Below are 21308 nucleotides of genomic sequence, written 5' to 3'. Positions count from 1 at the left end.
ATATTTTCAATGAGCTATCATAAGCTCAATTTGGAGTTGAGGAATACCTTTAAAAGTTGACTGCAACAGCACTCTACCTTTAGGCAGCCTCATTTGACACATTTTGACCAGTCTTGGGAGATTTGATTTTTGACAGGAAAAATGAACTACAAATTGAAAAATTCTGGTTGATTTGGAAATTAGACTCAAATACCTTTCCAACGAGCTATCCTGCACCCAATTCGGACACCAGGAAGGCCTCCAAAAGTCTCCTAAAAAAAGAACTACGCATAGGGTAGGTGGCACGGCGCACATAACTGGCGCGGCGCATTGGGCTCAAATTTCCAGTGTAAAAATACACTGGCGTGGCACATAGACAAGGTGCAGCACGTTGGGCTTGAGGCATGGCGCATAGAGCTACCAAGGTTGATTTTTTCAAAAAATTTCTCCAAAATCGCCCAAAACACATGGATCGATCTTGTGACAAGTAGGTAGAGCTTCATCATTGTTTTTTATCCCATGTTTGCATTTGTTTGATGGTGCTTGTGGCATGGTAAGTGTTCAAAGGGAAGAAAACCCTATTATGACATATTGCTACTACCAATTGATTTTTATGATGATGCACATATGGAGCGTGATGGATGCTAGGTTATTATGACTTTATTGTAGGATGTTCATTGATGGGATGCAGATGGCCAAGGTGTTGAGTGGCCATGTACTAGCATAAGATGATGTTAGTACCTCTATTTGTTGCTGCTACATTTTGAGAACTTATGTCATAGATCGTGGAGGCCTTGCACTTGATGGATATGCCATGTATTACATTTTTATTTCTGTTGCCACATGGAGCATATGTTGATGCTCATTGTTTCCATGTACTCATGAAATTTCATGTTTTGGGCATGTATTGATGAGAGCACATTTATGTGCATATGTAAAATCCATGTACTATCATTGTTTCATCTTTTGCAAAGGATATTGCTGCTAGGGTTTTATATTGACTGTTTTCCTCCAAACATCTCCTCACCTCATCACTTCCTCATTCCATATTTCCCTTGTTTTCCCTATTCTCCAAACCATACCCCCTAAATTCACTAATCCCATACCCCCAATTCCTATTTCCCAAAATCCTAAACCCTAGTCCATATACAAAACACCTAAGTTATCCCTAACTAAACCCTATCCCAACAATCCCTCAAATCCCTCACTGTTTTCTCCCTCCTACAGTCCCCTATATCACTGTTTTCCCTTGGTGGCAAAAGTCAAACATATCACAGCTCACTTATTTCTCCTTAAGGCAGACAGTTTATTCACTAGCAGTGATGGCATCTGATTCTTCATGAGGAGGAGACCCACAGTGATTCGCCAACAGAAGTACATGCACCCAGGAGGCCTCATAGAGGTGGCAAAAACATAAAGAAAAAATCGCCAAAGCTGCCCTAAAGGAGGAGGGTGGAGCTCACTTCACTTGAGCAAGAGATCAACGCTGATCGGGAGTCTTGGCTCGAGAGAGTCAACATCCACTTGGAGAGACTGCTGGACAAGGCCGATAGAGACAAAGCATTGCTGAGACACATGGCTTTTCACTACATAGCATGGAACAAGGTTTGCAAGGCACGAATAAGGAATTTAACGGCAAAACTAAGGAAGGCATCAAAAAGGCAAAAGAGGCAAAAAGAGCATGATCGACTCCGGATATTGGCTGAGGCATCCTTGTCCCATCATAGCTCTTGATAGAGAAGGTCTAGCCCAAATTTCAAGAAATTTGGAGCAATTTTTGCATTTTGAAAATTTTTGCACTAAAAAAACAGGGTTTTCCTCCCTATGCGCCGCGCCACGTGGCGCGCGCTTTTGCTAGGGAGCTCCAAATTACAAAAAATTTGCATTTCTGGATTTGGCATGAAAAATCATGGTTGCTTGTTCATGGCCAAGAAATTTTGGTAGGTTTTGAGCCCTCAAAAGGTCAAAAAACACTCAAAAAATGACCTCGCTGCCCCTATTTCGACACACAGGAATCAGTCTTAGGAGATTAGACTTTTGGAGGGGAAAATGGGCACCAAATCTAGAAATTCCACTTCGGTTGGAAAGTAGACAGGAAAGGCTTTCCAAAAAGCTATCTTGGGATCAATTTGGACTTTGGGAAGTGCCCCAAAATCAGCTCCAAAGTGGCGTGATACATAGAGAATTTGGGCGTGGCGCATAGAGAAATTTGGCCTCATTTTCACTCTTCAGCTCAGAAATTCACCCCGTTTTGACTAGTTTTACTTTTTGAGGTAATTATTGATCTACCATGATGTAATTTGATGACCATGATATAATATTGGCACATTTTTACTTGTTCTAGAGGATTCATTCACTAAAAAGTGAAAATTAAATGAATAAATCAGTTTCCTAGCATATAGAGGCAAGTTGTTTGATTGCCTAGATTTCAGTTCCTTGTTTAGAATTGCTTGAAACAGCTCCTAGAATGATGAGCTCAACCCCTAGAGGCAAGGGAATGGGTTTGGCTTGTCTATATTATGTAATTTCTAAGTCATTTTCATGGTTGGATACTTGGGATTGCTTGGCACTCTATTGTACATTTCATTTCTGCAATTTTGGCAAAGGAAAGACCAGGGTTTTGCAACACTTGTTGGGATCCATGTGGCTCTGTGTTTTTGTAGTGTTTTTCTCTAAGTAATTGTAAGTTTACTAATTTTTATGTGTATCATTTTCCCTTCTCTTTTCTTCTGAAATTAAACAAATGAGTGATTAAGGTAGAATTCATTGGACTGTTGTGCTCTGCCTTGAAATTTTGTTTAGTTTTACATGTTTTCATCTGTTTGAGGAGGACTCCTGAGACTTTATTGCCCGCCTTAGCCCCTCACCAATCTGATCCATACATTAATTCAATCAAAGCATCAAAACGATTGCCTTCCTTGCCCTAATCAGAACTCTGCAAAAATTTAGCCTCATCCCTGGACCCAAATTTTCGTTTCCCTTGATTCCAACAAAACTCCCAAAAAATCAAATCAAATCCTTGCAATTCATACCTAGCCTAAGATTAGTTGTTAAATCAGTCATCTCAAGCCCCATCTGATTATCTTTTGTTGAGATTGACCCAGAGAGAGCCCTCTCCTGTCCTCGTAGGACTAGCTACGAGGCTGAGCGTGGTTTGATGTTGGTCCTGGATCCTGCCTTTTCAGCTTGAGGTAAATCTAGGTGCTAAAAAGATTCATTACAGTGCAAAAGAATCTCCTCTATTCATTGGTTTCATTGATTCTGATTCGGCTGGTGACCCTGATGATTGGAACTCTATTGCAGGTTATGTCTTCACTCTTGGTTATGGACTTATTACATGGGCTTACAAGAAACAAAGTTCCATTTCTCTTTCTTCAATAGAAGCAGAGTATCGTGGCACCGTAGAAGCTACTAAGCAAGCCCTGTGGCTTTGTCAGATCCTGTCAGAGTTTGGGTTTCAACAGCAATATCCAATTACACTTTGGTGTGATAATCAAAGTTCCATTACACTATGCAAAGATCCAGTCCAACATCAATGTAGAAAACACATTGAACTACACATGCAGTTCATCAGAAGGCTCATTCATGACCATGTTCTTGAAGTGAAATATTGTTCAACCGATGATGAAGTTGCAGACATATTTACAAAGGCTCTCACAAAGGTGAAGTTTACTAAACTTCGATTTATGGTTGGATTTTAGGAAGTTGTCACTAAGGGGGGATAGGTTCTAATGCCTCCTTCCTTCTCCTATTGTGTCATATTTGTACATCCTTCAATCCTATCCCAAATTATTCTTAAGGGGGGATGTTAGGATATTTCGACACATATGAAATAGTTAAGTATAACTTGGTCTAGTGTAGAGTTAGGTAAAGTGTGTTTCTTTACTATGTACTTTGGTAACTTACAATCCAACAGTCATGATATGTAGTGATCCGCGGTTCATTCTCTCCTCGATATTACCGACACTTGATCCATGGCTTAACACCCGATTGGTCAATGATCTCTATTTAGAGAGCATGGAGGGTCATTTGTAGCGTAACCATTCATGAGAGAAGCTTATGTAATTTTTCATTATTTTATTAATAAATTGCTTGAAGTGGCTATGTTGGCTCAGGCCGTGAACTGTTTCCCTCTTTGAGGGTTTTAACCACATCAAGAATATTGGTGTATCTATTTGTGAGCGGTGTCCTTTGGTGTTCTATCTGAGGAACTTACCTTGTAAACTCCTACACTAGTGTGACATGGATTGTGTCACCCAGTTTACTCAGCAAATTTGAGTTAGAGGAGTTAGAGTTCAGTTAAGCATGTGTTATTGCTAATTTGTAGCAATCAAGGTCAGTTATTTCAAGTTGTTTTGAGTTAAACTAGTTATAGCTATTGGAGGAACTAGTGGAAGGTTAGTTGTGAAGTGGAACTTTAGTCTAACTTAGTGATCAGCCAGTTAACTTATAAATAAACCCAAAATAGCTAGTGCATGCGGAGAATTCAAGTTCACCAACTGTGGTGGAGATTCCAAGGCAGTATAACAACAGTTGTATACTAGTCTTGAGTTTACAGGTGTTGCATGCAGTCAAATGATCAACATCGGGAATTGCGCAATCCATTTTAGAGAAATTACTAAATAAGGGGCCTAATTTCTCATATGGGCTCATTTCACCTCCTAAGCTAGTCAAATCAACCATTCTCTTAGCTTATTGTATGAATTTTTTATTATATTCATGCTTATAGAGTGGGTTGAGTTAGTTATGATGCCATGTGGTCTAACATGTGTTTAATGCAGATTATTGATGAGTTTTGAGGTCAAAGTCAAGGATCCAATGGACAAATGGCAGTAATAACTCAAAGTGGACAAAGAAGAGGACTTATAGGAGGGAATCTCCCTCATTTGTTACTCCTCACTTCGAATTCCCCTTCATTCAGCTCAGAGCACAAGCAGCCAAGTCATGCACTAGAAGGCAGCCGAGCAAGTGAAGGATGACTGGTGATTATCTCGAGTTTTGGGAGCCAAGCCTCCCTGATTTTAAGGAAGATGTTGGTAGATTCATTTGTATAAGTAGAGAGGCCTAGAACCTCACTAGCATTGGATTTTTGTTGGATTTTTTTTTAATTTTGCTTACGTAAACTCTGCTCCAACTTCGAGGTTATTATTTTGACAGTTCCATGTAATCTTGTTATTTTTTTGAAAATAAAGATGGAATCCTCTTTGAGCTAGCACTGAGTTACCTCAGAGGGCTAAAGCCCTTGAGTTAGGGCCCAATCCAAGCAGCCAATCTCCTCTTTACTTGTATTTGTATGTTTCATTTCAGTTTGTAGATTAGGTTGTTGTTAGATGTATTTCTTTCATGGTTAAGAATAGGTTGCTTTTGATGATTCAATAGTTTGCTTCTATTTGTGCTTTCTATAGTAGGTTAAGTAGTGATAAAAATAAGATTCAAAAGGCTAGCAATAGTGCCTTGTCCTCTCTTCCTCCCTTTGGGACCATGATTTGAGGCAAAGACCTTCTTGCTGCCCCAAAAACACAGATTTTCCTCATTCATAGGACTTCTAGTGTTTGCAGCTTTTTAGTGGTTGATAGTCTAGTTTTTCTTTGCTTCAGAACTTCTTCATCATGTTCACTTATTTATTTGCAATATTCTTCTTCCATGCTTTCCTTTCTTGTAGCATTTCTCAACATTTCTTTTCATAGATCCTAGTTTAGACTAGTTTGATGCAAAACTCTATTTTTCTAGATGCACTTATTTCATTGCTTGCTTAATCTCATTGGTTGACTATCAATTTTTTATCTAGCAAATCATCCTATCATCCATCCTATCCTCCATCTGATCCATGCCCTATAGGTTTCCCAAGTCTCCCCTCAATTCTGCCTTAGTTTCCTGCATTTTCCAGAGAATTTCCTCCTCTCTCCTTTAGCAAATCCAATCATCTTCCCATCTCCTAATGATTCTTGGTAGACCCTAGGTGCCCTAACACCTCATTCCAACCTTCATCCACCTTTTCTACCCACTATCACACCCTCAAAATAGTGAAAACTACTCTCGGCCTCCTCCTGTAGGCCTCTTGTAGAACATTGTTTTTCCTCCTGTAGATTTCCTGTGTCCTCCTGTAGATTTTCCTGTAGGCTTCCTTTTGAAGGCCGAGTGGGGGAAAAGCCTCCAGAAGGCCACCTGAGATCTCTTAGGACCCATCCACACCATCCTACATCCTCTATAGTCCCAAAACCACCCTCCATTGCCACCTATTCACTGCCACATTCATAAACAATAAATTACATGCATGTCAAATTCACATAAAAATACATAAAAATCCAAAAAGATGTTTTTTGCTCATTTACTTCCAGCAATAGCTTAGTTAGATGTTGTTTACTTCCTTGAGTATGTAATGGAATTCTTTTCATGGTTTTCATAGTGCTTTTTGCAACAGTAGGATTAGTTGGTTAATTAGGATTTACTTGGTTTTCTTTACATTTCAGTCTTTCTCCTTTCTGCAGTTAGAATAGTATCCATAGAGTAGTCTTTCTTTTCTTTCATCACATATAGAGCTTCTTTTGGAATCCATAGAAGTTGTCTTGAGCTCGTAGTGATCTTGCACCAGCTGACCAAGTGACAATCTGCAGTAAGAACTAGTACTTGTGCATATAGCACCGTCGCTTCCAAGTTTGTTACAAACTACCGGGTTGATAAGAGCAAAGTAGATAGCCTAGGAGTTGTAGCATTATTGTTGCAATATTGGTGCTCACCACTTTTTGGCACCATTGCTAGGGAAGCATCAGAGTATTCTGTGATTATTGCTTTCTTCTATTTCCTATCGCAACATTCTGCTAATAGTTTATTTCAGAAAAAGTAGATTAGTCCTTTCTTTTCCTTTAATTCTGCATTTCTTTGCTTTCCTTTTCAATTCTACAAATTTCATTTCAGCAAGAGTAGACTAGTCATTCTTTTCCTCCAGTTCTACATTTCTTTGCTTTCCTCTTCAGTTTTGCAAATTTCATTTCAGTAAGTTCATTTCAGTTAGTTGCAATTTGTTTTGTCCAATCAGTTTTAGTTTTGCAGGTACTATCAGTGTGGGGAAAAAAGAAACAAAAACAAAGCAAAAATATTTCCTTTCATGCCTTGTAGAAATAGAGATAATTCAAGGAAATGTTTGCCCAACACCCCCACTGCTTCACACAGCCAACCTTCTCTCTTCTTCGGTGGCTGCAATAAAAACGAATCCTTAGGTGAACATCCAAACATATTTGAAGAACCTATAGGGGAAGAAGAAGAAGAAAACATTCCTTAGAGCCAATGGCTAAAAATAGAAATGCTAGGGGGAATGGAACAGAGGGCACCTTTCCTATTTGGGAGACCAATGGGGACACCAAAATGAAGAATATAAGCCCTTCTGCCTTACCTCATTTCCATGGACTGATTACAGAACATCCTGACACCATTTTGTTTTAGTTTGTTGTTATTTGTCAAACCTATGACTATGCAGAAGTTGAGAAAAAGTTGAAACTGTTCCCTTCTACTCTCAAGGATGCAGCATTGCACTCGTTCATGGGATTACGTGGAAATAGCATCACAACTTGGGCTCAGATGTAGCGAGTCTTTAACAACAAGTATTAAGACTATTGTAGGTCAAAAGATACTAAAGAAGAAGTTTTCCAAATGACCATAGGAATTGATGAGTCCTTGGAAGACTATGAGGAAAGGTTCCAGCTCAGTTACAAGAGGGTCGAGTGTACACTTGACCCTGAGTCTCTGAAGTTGGTCCTGCTTAGGGGAATTCAGAAAGGTCTTTTAGACACCCTCCATCTACTGTCCAGGGGAGACATCCACCAACTGTCCTATGAGGACATAAAGACTGTTTTTAGGAACCATTCTAGAGCAGCCAGAAAGAAAGGTAGGGGGAGTCAACCCATAGCCAGTGCCTCTTCCTCTAACTCATCCATCAAACGAGAAATTAGAAACATGCTGGAAGACTTCAAGAGTGATATACTGCAAAGTCTTGCCATGTAAATGGATACCCTGCATATCACAAGGAAACAAGAGGACGTAGAGAGGGGCTTTGGTCATTTTTTGCCCTAGATGCACCAGGAGGCATCCTAGGAATGAATTCCCATTGAACTCTATAGAGGTTTGTTCATTCTGTGAAGAAAATCATTCTACAGATAAGTGCCCTTCCTTACCTGGACTTAAGGATGTATATCAAGGGGCTGAGTGAGTCATTGAACAGCTCTATTACATAAACCAAAGAAGGTCACATGGACCTAGACCATACCAGCAAGGGATGCACGGGACATCTCAGGCATACTACAACCCCAACCAAGTCACTTCCATACCTTCTTGGGCCCCCCCTGCTCATCCTTCCTGGTCCACGCCTCCTCCTTGGTCCTTCACATCTTAATATCATGCCCAGCTAGAAAACCATTCATTTCAATCCTATGCTCAGCCACCACCTTAGTGGAATGCACCTCATCAGGGGTAGAGGCCCCAATACAACTCTCTTCCCGCTCTTTTTCCTCCACCACCTGCCCAACCACAACCGTTACCTCCTACTCCACGAAAGCAACCCCAAATGCCTGCCCAACGAAATCTAAACCTGAACAACAGACTAGCTCAGCCAGTGTATAGTGGGGAACCATCATGCCCAACTTATGCTATGGAGATTCAGGAAATTAACTTATGATCTGGGAAAGTTCTCCCAGATAGCCAACATCCACCCAGGGAGGTTGAGGAAGAAAAAGAGGAAAGTGAGCCTAAAGAAATTCCACCCTTTCCTGAGAGATTATTTGTGACAGTCCAGCCGACCCCAGAAGAAACTGAACTCCTGGGGGAATTGAAAAATTTATGTGTGAAGATACCACTTCTCCAAGCCATAAAAGATGTGCCTATGTACAATAGGTTGATCAAAGAGAAGCGCTTTAGGTATCCAGGAAGGCACAAGAGAGATGCCTGAACCATCAATGTCATAGGGCAGTTATCCGACCTGATGTTGGGGCAGGTAATCTGTCCAAAATATCTAAACCCTGGAAGCCCAGTAGTTGATGTCCACATCAATGGCACCATGATCCCACACACCTTGATTGATATAGGAGCTGCCATTAATGTGATGAAAAAGGACACAATGCTCAAACTCATCCTCCAGGGCTCCTTGAGGAAGACAACAACCATGCTACAGTTAGCGGACTGCTCCACCGTGACCCCTGAGGGGATTGTGGAAGATGTGATGGTCTCCATTGATTCTTGGGAGTACCTTGCTGATTTCTTAGTTCTCTAGCCAAAGGCAAAGCTCACTGGGTATCCTCTCATTCTGGGAAGACCCTGGTTGGCTACCGCTGATGCCTACATCATCTTTCGAGCTAGGAACATGACCATAAAGAATGGGCATATGTCCAAGTAGTTAATCCTATATCCTCCTGCCCAACCCTTGTTAGAAAATTATTTACCTCTCTAGTTGGAGGAGGAAGATGAGGATGAAGTCTATTCTGCACTGCTTTGTGCATTAGAAATCGCCATGGGGGGAAACAACAAGATGAGGATGATATGATTGAAAATCTAATTCAGAATCCACCTCCAAGTGTATCGCCCTTAGAGTACATAGTAAGAGAAACCCAAAACAACTCCTCAACTAATCTCTGTGTGGTCGTATCCACCCCTCTCTGTGTTAAGAATATAGAGTTCAGCCCAGAAAGAACCTTGAAAATCAATCCATCCCTATCCACTTCCCAAGAGAAGGAACTGTGTAGCCTGTTGAGAAAGCACTTAGATGCCTTCGCCTTGAGTTATAAGGAGATGAAGGGAGTGCACCCTTCATTATGTACTCATCATATAGACATCAAGGAGGGTTGCAAGCTAGTCAGGTAGCCTCAAAGGAGGAAGAACCCAATACTTAAAGATATTGTTAAGGAAGCACTATAGAAATTGCTTGATGTAGGATTCATCTATCCCATCTCTGACAATGAATGGTTCTCTCCTTTGGTGCTAGTGCCAAAGAAAAATGGTAAGTGGAGAATCTGTGTCGACTATCGGGAATTGAACAAATCCACTAAATGTAGGAATTTATAGAGTAAGTTCCTCAGACAGAACACCAAAGGACACCGCTCACAACCAGATCGCAGATCAATACACCAGTATTTTTGACGTGGTTAAAACCCTCAAAGAGGGAAATAGTCCACGGCCTGAGCCAACGCGGCCACTTCAGGCAATTTATTAATAAGAGAATGAAAATTTACATATGCTTCTCTCATGCACGGATTACCCTACAAATGACCCTCCATGCGCTTTAAATAGAAATCATGGACCAATCGGGTGTCAAGCCATGGATCAAGTGTCAATAATACCGAGGAGAGAATGAACCGTTAGATCACTACATATCGTGACCGTCGGATTGTAAGTTACAAAATGTACAACGGTAAAGAAACACACTTTACCTAACTCTATACTAGATCAAGTTGTACTTAACTATTTCCTGTGTGTCAGAATATCCTAACATCCCCCCTTAAGAACAACTTGGGATAGGATTGAAGGATTTACAAATATGACACAATAGGAGAAGGAAGGAGGCACTAGAGCCTATCCCCCCTTAGTGACAACTTCCTGAACTCCAACCATAAATCGAAGTTTAGTGAACTTCGCCTCTGTGAGAGCCTTTGTAAAGATGTCTGCAACTTGATCATCTGTTGAACAATATTGCACTTCAAGAACATGGTCATGAATGAGCTTTCTGATGAAGTGCATGTGCAGTTCAATGTGTTTGCTGCGCTGATGTTGGACTGGATCTTTGCATAGCTGAATGGCACTTTGATTATCACACCAAAGTGTAGTCGGATGCTGCTGCTGAAAGCCAAACTCTGACAGGATCTGACGAAGCGACAAGGCTTCCTTACTAGCTTCTACGACACCACGATACTCTGCTTTTGATGATGAAAGAGAAATGGCAGCTTGTTTCTTACAAGCCCATGTAATAGGTCCTGAACCAAGAGTGAACACATAACCAGCAGTAGACTTCCGATCATCAAGGTCACCAGCCCAATCAGAATCAGTGAAACCAACCAATAGAGGAGCTGCTTCGGCACTGTAATGAATCCCAAACTGAACTGTACCTCGAACATAACGAAGTATTCTTTTAGCTGCTTTCCAATGACTTTCACGTGGGTTTTTCATAAACTGAGAAACAAGGCCAACAACAAAGGAAAGGTTAGGACAAGTATGGGTTAGATACAAAAGTTTTCCTACAAGTTGACGGTATAAGGTAGCATCAACTTCAGGGGAAGTACAAGTGACTGAAAGTTTGACTCCAGACTGAAAGGGAGAAGAGGCTGGCTTACAGTCTTCCATGTGAAAGTGGCGTACAATATCACAGGCATACTTGGACTGAGAAAGGGAAATACCTTCCTTGGATTGCAAGACTTGAAGACCGAGAAAATAATGTAAGTGTCCTAAGTCTGTCATTTCAAACTTCCTTTTAAGGCTAGACTTCACATGGTTTATAAGGTTGGGATCACTACCGGTAAGGATAATATCATCAACATAAAGAACAAGAATGATAAGGGACTTGCCAACTTGCTTGGTGTAGACAGTATTGTCAGAATGACACCTAGAAAAGCCAGATTCTAAAAGAAAGCTATCCATTTTGGCATACCAAGCTCGAGGAGCTTGCTTGAGACCATAAAGGGATTTCTTAAGCCGACAGACAAGGCTAGAGTCTATTTTTATGAAGCCAATGGGTTGTTCCATGTAGATTTCTTCATGCAAGTCCCCATGCAAGAAGGCAGATTTAACATCCATCCGATGGACTTCCCATTTGAACGAGGCAGCAAGGGAAAGAAAAAGACGGATAGAGTTCATTTTGGCAACAGGGGAGAAGGTTTCAGTGTAGTCAATGCCTTCAACCTGTGAAAAACCTTTAGCAACAAGACGAGCTTTATGTTTATCAACTTTCCCATCTTGTCCATACTTGGTTCTCTAAACCCATTTGCATCTAACAAGTTTTTGTCCCTTTGGTAGAGGAACAAGATCCCATGTATCATTTGCCAATAATGAATGATATTCTTCATTCATAGCTGCTTCCCAATCTGGATGGCCTGAAGCTTCTGCAAAGGTGTCAGGATCATAATTTACTGGAGCTTGAGCCAGTAAAGAAGAGGCTCTGTCAAACTGAGAACGTGTGCGTCGCTGATCTGTAGGATCACCGACAAGATCACCTACTGCATATCGAGTAGCACAGACCCATTTTGGAAGCTGAGGAGCTGAAGGAGGATCCTGAGAAGGTGGGGGAGGATTGTCATCCTCACTTTCATCATCTGAAGAAGAAATGTTTTCAAAAGTAGAAGAGATAGGAAGAGGTGGCACATCCACCGGACTAGGCTCGCAGGCCAATATATTTTCATCAAATTTTACATCTCTTCTAATGATAACATCTTTGGACTTAAATGGAAAATGTCTATAGCCTTTGACATCTTCAGAATATCCAACAAAAGTACATTTTTCACTCTTAGGTTCTAAAGCTTTATGCTTTTCATCTGGAATATGGGCCCACGCTTCACTTCCAAAAACACGAAAGTGACTTACATCTGGTTTGATTGAGCTCCATTCTTCTTCTGGAGAGATATTCTTTAAAGCCTTAGTAGGAGTGCGATTTATTATGTAATTTGCACAGTTAATTGCTTCTGCCCAAAAACTAAGACCAAGTCCTTTAGATTGTAGCATACAATTAGCCATTTCCTTTAAGGTGCGATTCTTCCTTTCAGCTACACCATTTTGTTGTGGAGTATATGGAACAATATGTTGCATTTGAATTCCATTCTCAGTGCAATAGTTGATGAATGTGTTTTTAACATATTCTCCGCCATTATCAGATCTTAGCTTAAGAATTTGATGTCCAGATTGTTTTTCAACAAAGGCCTTGAAGGCCAAAAATGTGTTAAATACTTCACTCTTGAGTTTTAAGAAGTATACCCAAGTGCGTCTGGAGAAATCATCAATGAAAGTTAAGAAATACTTGCAGCCAGAGAATGACACAACTGGAAGTGGACCACATAAATCACTATGCACAAGCTGTAAAGGGGCTGAGGCGTGCCAATAGGCACATTTTTCAAAACTGTCCCGATGATGTTTTCCAAGTACACATCCGGAACAAACACCATCTCTACAAGATACCATAGGAAGACCTGTCACCATATTTTATTTACATAGATGCTGAAGGGAGCGATAGTTTAAGTGACCAAATCGCTCATGCCAAAGTTTGCTCACTTCATCATTATGAGCAACAAATACTGAGGGATGATTTGATGACCCAAAGTTGTGAAACTTATACAACCTTGTAGAATCATCAGCAATGCCAGTAGCTAAAATCTTTTTAGGATCTCTTAGGTCCTTGATTACAACATCATGAGGTGAAAATTCAACGATTTTACCTTCACCTGAATGAGTTATCTGATATACAGATAGAAGGTTGCAGGATAAGGTTGGAACACATAATACATCATTAAATTGACCATTGTCTAGATGAACAGTTCCAGTCCCTACAACACTAAGACATCTATCATCACCAACATATATATTTTTGGTGTTACAATCATTTAAAGAAGAAAACATGGCTTTGTTTTTGGCCATGTGATAAGAAGCTCCAGAATCAATGAGCCACTCATGAGAATGAGAAGAAGAAGATACATTTAATGCATAACCAGAACAATATGATTGACAACCACATGCAGAAAGTGCCATTCCTGAAGATGAAGTTGAAGTTGAAGAATGCTCCACATGGATGTTATGTTTCTTCATCGCTGCTTCCAAGGCTTCCATCTTCTTAAAGCATTTGGATTCTAAGTGGCCATCTCGATTACAAAAGTTGCAATGTCTATCAGTCTTCTTCCATTTGTTTTTATTTGTATTATCATTTTGTTGAAATGATTTTTCATTTTGAGGCTGAGATTGCTTAGGACCCTTTTTTGGTTTAGGACCATTCTTTTTAGGATATGACTTCTTAGGATTCTTTTAATTTGGTTGCTGCTGGGCGGCTAACGCTTTCTTGGAAGAGTTTCCAAGATTAAGAAGACCAAGGTGTAAGAGTTTTTCTTGTTCTCTTATTAAAGAATCACAAAAAGAGTCAAAGGAAGGGGACTTGTAGTCTGTTCCTTGCGAAATGAAGGCTTCTCTTGTAGAATGGAAGGTGGAAACAAACACAGAGTAGGCTGGTCCCAACTTTGTAAGAATGGAATAGATAAGGTTACTATCTTCTTTCTTAACTTTAACACCTTCCAAAAGATATCTAAGGGTCTTGAACTTGGACAAGAAATATTCAATGCAAGAAAAATTATTAGGGTCCAATGTAAACAACTCATTCTCAAGTTGATGGGCTCTAAGTTCATTTTTAATCCCAAAAACTTTATTGATTTTTTTCATTGCTTCATCTGGAGTATCAAGTTCTGCAATATGGAATCTAAGATATGGAGAAATAGACATTCCTATCAATCCACGTGCTTGATCTTGCCTATTTTCCATTTAGCAGCTTTATCTTCATCCTTCGGTTTCTTTTATTGGCCTGAGGCTATTCTGTAGAGACCTTTACTTCTAAGTAAATCCTCAATGTAGGACAACCATTGGAAGTAGTTGGTGCTGTCAAGGGTAAATTGGTATTGAATTTCCATTTCAACAGAAACTAAAGCTAAAGATGCTGAAAATAAGTGTTCCAATGGATAGATCTCGAAAAATTAGGCTGGTTTAAAAAAAACGGCTCTGAAAATGGCTTCCGAATGAAGAAGTTATGGCTTTTTGAAAAAAGGTTGATGAAGTTGCCGACGAAGTGCGGGAATGTGCGGAAATGAAAAAGTCTGCCCCCACAAAATGGAGACTTGAACCCAAGACCTCTACTCTCTTAAAATAGCTTTGAACCAATTGAGCTATACAAAAAATTTGAGAGAGAGAGAGAGAGGGGCGGGGGCTTTGGGTTGCATGCTTGCTTTGAGAAAGCTCTCTTTCCCTACAAAACAAAAACACAAAACCCAACACGGACATGCAAAGAAAACGAGCCTTACGGCTCAAAGTTAGCTTTAGCCGAAAAACTAAATATTTTCAAAAATGAACCTTGTGGCTCAAAGTTAGCTTTAGACGGAAACTAAATATTTTTCTCAATGTTTCTGATTTTCCGAGATCACACTAAGGCACAGGGAAAAGAGCATATGCAGAAATGAAAGGTATAGATCCGGTAATAAAAAAGGCTAAATAAACCGAAACCGAAATAAACAAAGAGAAAATAACTGTAAGCTGCAAATAAACACTGTATACCTCTAGATCTTGAAAATGACGCAGCTAGGGATACCGGAAACCTTTTCGAGTGAAACGAAAGGGGTTCCTCACTGGAACAGATGCTCCCAACACAACAGAGCAGTCCTCTCGGCCCGAAAGCAGTCAGAAACAATAGATCTAGGAAACGGAAGTCGGATGCAGTTCTACCGGCTTCAGATTTGGATCACCAACGGACGCGGCCCTCAAATAGCTCTGATACCATGTAGGAATTTACAGGGTAAGTTCCTCAGACAGAACACCAAAGGACACCGCTCACAACCAGATCGCAGATCAATACACCAGTATTTTTGACGTGGTTAAAACCCTCAAAGAGGGAAACAGTCCACGGCTTGAGCCAACACGGCCACTTCAGGAAATTTATTAATAAAAGAATGAAAATTTACATATGCTTCTCTCATGCACGGATTACCCTACAAATGACCCTCCATGCGCTTTAAATAGAAATCATGGAGAAAACGGGTGTCAAGCCCCGGATCAAGTGTCGGTAATACCGAGGAGAGAATGAACCGTCGGATCACTACATATCGTGACCGTCGGATTGTAAGTTACAAAATGTATAATGGTAAAGAAACACACTTTACCTAACTCTATACCTAACTCTATACTAGACCAGGTTGTACTTAACTATTTCCTATGTGTCGGAATATCCTAACACTAAAAAGGACAATTTCCCTTTACCTTTCATAGATCAAGTGTTAGATGGTCTGGCAGGGAAAAAGTTTTTCTCTTTCCTAGATGGGTTTAGCAGGTACAATCATATTCAAATCAACCTAGAAGACTAAGATAAGACCACTTTCACTTGTCCTTGGGGTACCTTTGCATACCGAGTCCTTCCTTTTGGTTTGTGTAATGCTCCAACCACTTTCCAAAGAGTGATACTAAGTATATTTTCTGAATTAGTTCATGATGTAGTAGAGATATACATGGATGACTTTACTTTTTATGGCTCTGATTTTCAGGAAGCTTTATCCAACCTAGGAAAATTTCTAGACAAGTGTATTGAAGTGAACCTGTCCCTCAGTTCGGAAAAATGTGAATTTTTTATGACTAAAGGGATCGTGCTAGGTCATGCAATATCTCAGCAACGACTGCAGGTGGAACCCAACCAAATTGCCATCATCCAAAGGGTCCCACTTCCTCAAAAGGTGAGAGATGTCAGAAGTTTCCTAGGCTTAGCTGGGTATTATTGGAGATTCATTAAAGATTTTAGCAAGATAACCTCTCCTTTGTTTGGTCTTTTAGGTAAAGATGTCGAGTTCATATGGCCGAAAACTATCAAGAAGCTCTAGTTACCTTGAAGAGAAAGCTCGTGACTGCTCAATTCTGAGAGGCCCAAACTAGGCCCTACCTTTCCACCTTCACACAGATGCCTTGAACAAAGCGATAGGAGCAGCCTTGGGACAAAATGATGAAAAGTTACCTTATGCCATATACTTTATAAGAAAAAACTTGTCAAAGGCGGAGTTGAACTATATAGTTACCGCAAAGGAACTCCTGGCTGCCGTGCATTCCTTAAACAAATTCAGAGATTATATCACAGGCTATTAAACCTTTTTGTACACTGATCATGCTAGAATTACATATTTAATGAACGAACCAGATGTAAATGCTTGCATTATTAGATGGTTTCTTTTACTACAACAGTTTGATTTGACGATTATTGATAAGCCTAGTAAAGAAAATGTTTTTGCTGACTTTTTGTCTAGAGTAAATTTGCCTACAGGTGAAGAAGGAATGGTGGATGACCAAATGCTAGATGAACACTTGTTTGCTATTTCAGTACTCTCTCCATGGTTTTCTTATATAGAAAACTACTTGGTTTCAGCACAGTTCCCACCACACCTGTCCTCAAAAGAGAAGAGAAAGATAGTAAGGAAAAGCGCCCCTTTCACCTAGATTGGGGGCAATCTCTTCAAACTTGGCCCAGATCAGATCTTGAGAAGATGTGTCAAGGAGGAGGAAGTCTTTGACATCCTCCTGACCTGTCATGATGGGCCTTGTGGAGGTCATTTTGCAGCAAAAAGAACTGCCTTCAAGATACTACAAGAAGGCTAGTACTGGCCCACTCTTCATCAGGATGTGAGGAGATATACCAGCCAATGTGATTGGTGTCAGAGGATGGGGAAACAAAGGATGAGATGCCCATGCAACCTCAAGTGACCTTTGAGCCATTTGAGAAGTGGGGCATGGAATTTGTGGGGCCTATCAGCTCTCCTTCAAAGCATAAGCAATACATCATTGTGTGCATTGGTTACCTGACAAAGTGGGCAGAGACAAAAGCAATCAAAGTAGCGACAGAGGAAAAAGTAGCTGAATTTTTGAGAGAAAACATATTCTACAAGTTTGGGTATCCAATAGAGTTGGTCACAGATCAAGGTAGTCAGTTCACTTCCAAATTGATTGAAGACCTGCTCACACATCATAGAATCAAGCATAGGACTTCGACCCCTTACCATCCAAAAGCCAATGGGTTGGTGGAGTTCACTAATAGAGCATTGGAAGGGATCCTGATAAAGGTAGTGAGCAGTAGCAAAAAATATGGGGCAGACAGATTAGTTGAGGCCACTTGAGCCTACAACACAACATGGAAGACCACTACAGGGTTCACACACTATGAACTGGTGTATGGGAAGAAGGCTTTGCTATCAATAGAATTTGAATTCAATACCCTGAGGATGGCAGCTCAGCTGGACCTAGACCTCAGCCATGCACAAAAAGAAATATTACTTCAGCTCAATGGATTGGATGAACACAGAATGCAGGCCCTTCTCCATACAGAGGTAGTTCAGCTTCAGAGAAAGATATGGCATGACAAAAATATCAAGGAGAAGCAATTCCAAGAGGGAGATTGGGCACTACTCTATGATTCAAGATATAAAGATTTCAAGGGCAAGCTAAGGACAAGATGGCTGGGACCCTACATTGTGGAGAAATGAAATGACAACGGTTCAGTGCTGATCAGAACCATTGTTGATGAAGCCATCCCCATGCTTGTCAATGGACACCGGTTGAAAGTCTACAAGAAACCCCTCTCCAAGCGAGATTTCATTGAAGATATAAATAAGATAGTGATGGTAGTGGAGCATGTCTTAGCCTCCACTTCACCCACTCACGGAAGAAAAAAAATAATAATAAGGACTCAAGTGAAGACCTCCATGAGGCACTTGAGTCCCATCATTGGGTTGAAAACCTCTTCTGAGGCAGCCCAGTGATGTCAAGAAAAAAAAATGAGAGAAAAATAAGATCCCTAGGTGAAAACCTCCCTTGAAGGTGCCCAGGGTAGGCAATTAGGGTGAAAACCTCCTTGAGTTGCCCTAGTTGTTTTCAAAAAGAGAGAGAGAGAGAGAGAGAAAAAAAAAATTAATTTTCAGTTGCATTGCAGGTTTGCAGGAGGACTACAGAGAGCAGAAGAAGGTTCCAAGGGAGCCTTGAATACAACACCAACACCTATTCTACCTTCCCACACCTTTCTCCATCATTTTTGGCATTTCTTTCACCTCACTGTGCATCTTTTTCAAAAACTGTGATTTCTATAGGAGGTTTTGTGTTTTTTACAGGAGGCTCCTGTAGGAATTACAAAGAGCCAGAAATGAATATAAAAAGTAGTTTGAGGGATAGGGAAGCTTCATAAAAAATATATAAATCCCCCTACAGTCTTCAAACCTCCTTGCCATCAATTCCAAGCCTGCATCACACCCCAAGCATCATTCTTCTTCCTGTCCAAGAAAAACACAGAAAAAACAGTTCTTCAGGAAAAGAGAAAAAAAACAAAAAATAAGAAAGGGAACAGCACCATCCACCTCACCTGAAGCCTACCTATTACCTCTCCATCTCTATCTACATTTCTGGCATCATCCTCATAGCTCCAAGCACAGAAAGAAGCTGAAGTTTCAAAGGGAGAAGTAGCTACATGAGCTTGTGTAAGAATTCCTGTAGTAGCTGATCCCATTAAAATCCAGCATCAATAGCAAGTGGGTGCAAACATGAAGGTTGAAGAAGACACCTAAAGATCAGATCCAGCCAGGGGAGAACCTGCACAAGGCATAGCCAAACATCAGCAAGCAGACAAAATACATCAAAAGAAACAAAGGCATGTAGCAGGGAAAGAGAGCCACAACACCTCACAGCAAATGCATTTGGATCTCAGGTAAGTAACTAATCTACTCCTGTGTTTTCATTTGTGAAATTATAAGGCATGAAAAAACAACGAGATGGTTGAGGTTGAATGAGGGAAAGGTGGCCAGTTAACTTGGCCACCTTCATCTAGTTCACTCCACTCATCCAAAGATGTCACCCACACGTGCGCACAGTCAACTCAAGAAAGATGTCAAGGACAGGTAGTGGAGGAAGTATGAACTCTGATGTAATCATAAGGCATGATTATGAGGAAAGGGCCATGATGACAAGACAGGTTGGGACCAACGGTCTGAATATGGCCAACGTACACTTTTCTAGCTCACCCTCCATCACCGGAAATATCCATAAAGGGTAATAAGTACTCCTCCCTGAGCACTCTCGCCACCTTTTCCTTCATTCCCTCCTCGAAACTCCGCTCCTGAAATCTCCTCGTGCCCCCACAGCCTCGTAACCATCGTTCTCCATTGATCTCTCCTACATTCCTACTCTTGGTGTTTTCTACAGGAGCACTTACAGGTTCTACAGGAGCACCTATATGAATTCTACAGGAGGGACAACAGTCTTCTACAAGAGGGCGAGCGAATTGTTTTGAGGGGAGAAAGCACAGGTTTTAGCACAAATCTTGGGATGAGGAGGTAGGTTATATGCATACCCCCATTGAATATCAAATATGTAAGCAGTGGTTTAAATTTGAGGAGGAAATAAAGCCTTTAGGTGGAGAAAATACATAAAAATATTTCTGCTTATTTCTTAGAAAAAACACAATCTCTCTGTTTCTCTGTTTCTATGTTTTTCTTCAAAAATTGTTGTCTCCATCTCGACATTTGGTTTCCCAAAGAATCATAAGAAAAATGACAGGAGGTTTTATGATGAAGGAGCCCACCAACTCCTCTAGAATCCATGCACATCCCCAAGTAGTGGACATATTCACAAGAGCAAATTGGATGAACGTTTTCGAGAAATTCTGAGGGTTTGATGAGGAAATTGCTCAAGAATTTGCCCACTCTTTGGTCCCTCACACCAGAACACATTCCATTGTCACCTTTAGAGGTCATTCCATGGAGATAGCCCCTAAATTTATCAGTAGGGTCACTACCCTTCCTCTTGGGTTGCCTTGGAGTAAGTATGAGAAACCAATTGGCCAGGCTACCAAGGAAAACTTCTTCCAAAACAATGAAAGTCCTCTAGAAGATAAAAATGGGATCAGAAGGGCTAGCATACCATACCCTTGGGATGAGGTTAGCTGCCAAATAATTAAGTATATTTCCTGTGAGGGGAGGTACAACATTGTCTATGGTTACCACTTTAGAATCCTTCATGAACTAAGGTATGGCATGGACACTCTAGCCCCTCAGAAGCTCAACATTCCCTACTTTCTTCTACATTCCCTCATTGACTCCAGTACTAAAGTAAAAATAGGAAATCCAAAGCAGCTAGCTCACCATGGGCTAATCCAAATTAGTGGAAGAATCCCTCCATACATTTACACTCCCTATAGCATGAGAAATCTTCTGAAACATGACAGCTGAAGATGACATAAAGACCCTGACCTATGATATCAGTCCTACTGGCAGTGAGGAGGAAGAATAGCAAGGGGGAGAAGGTGAAGCAACTGGTGATTTAGAAGAACAAGAATGGAAGAAGGAAGAAACCAAGATAGAGGAGGAGAAAGCTGAAGAAATACAACGAGAAGAAACAGGGAAAACAGAGACAAAGAAAGAGACAGAAGGAGGAGAAAAAGGGACAGAAAAGACAGAAGTGTCCCCTAAGACTCTAAAAAGAGAGGCAACAGCTGCTCTCACTTCCCTCTGAACACCAATTCAGCCAAAACAGAAGAGGAAAAGGCAGACCTCAATGTATTTCAGGGCTAGGAAGAGCACAAGGATCAAAACAAGGAAACCTCA

Source organism: Pinus tabuliformis, chromosome J (assembly GCF_031772625.1).
Source record: "Pinus tabuliformis cultivar Carrire ecotype Pingquan chromosome J, CPIR1, whole genome shotgun sequence".
Classification (NCBI taxonomy): domain Eukaryota; kingdom Viridiplantae; phylum Streptophyta; class Pinopsida; order Pinales; family Pinaceae; genus Pinus; species Pinus tabuliformis.
This window is presented reverse-complemented; position numbering follows the sequence as displayed.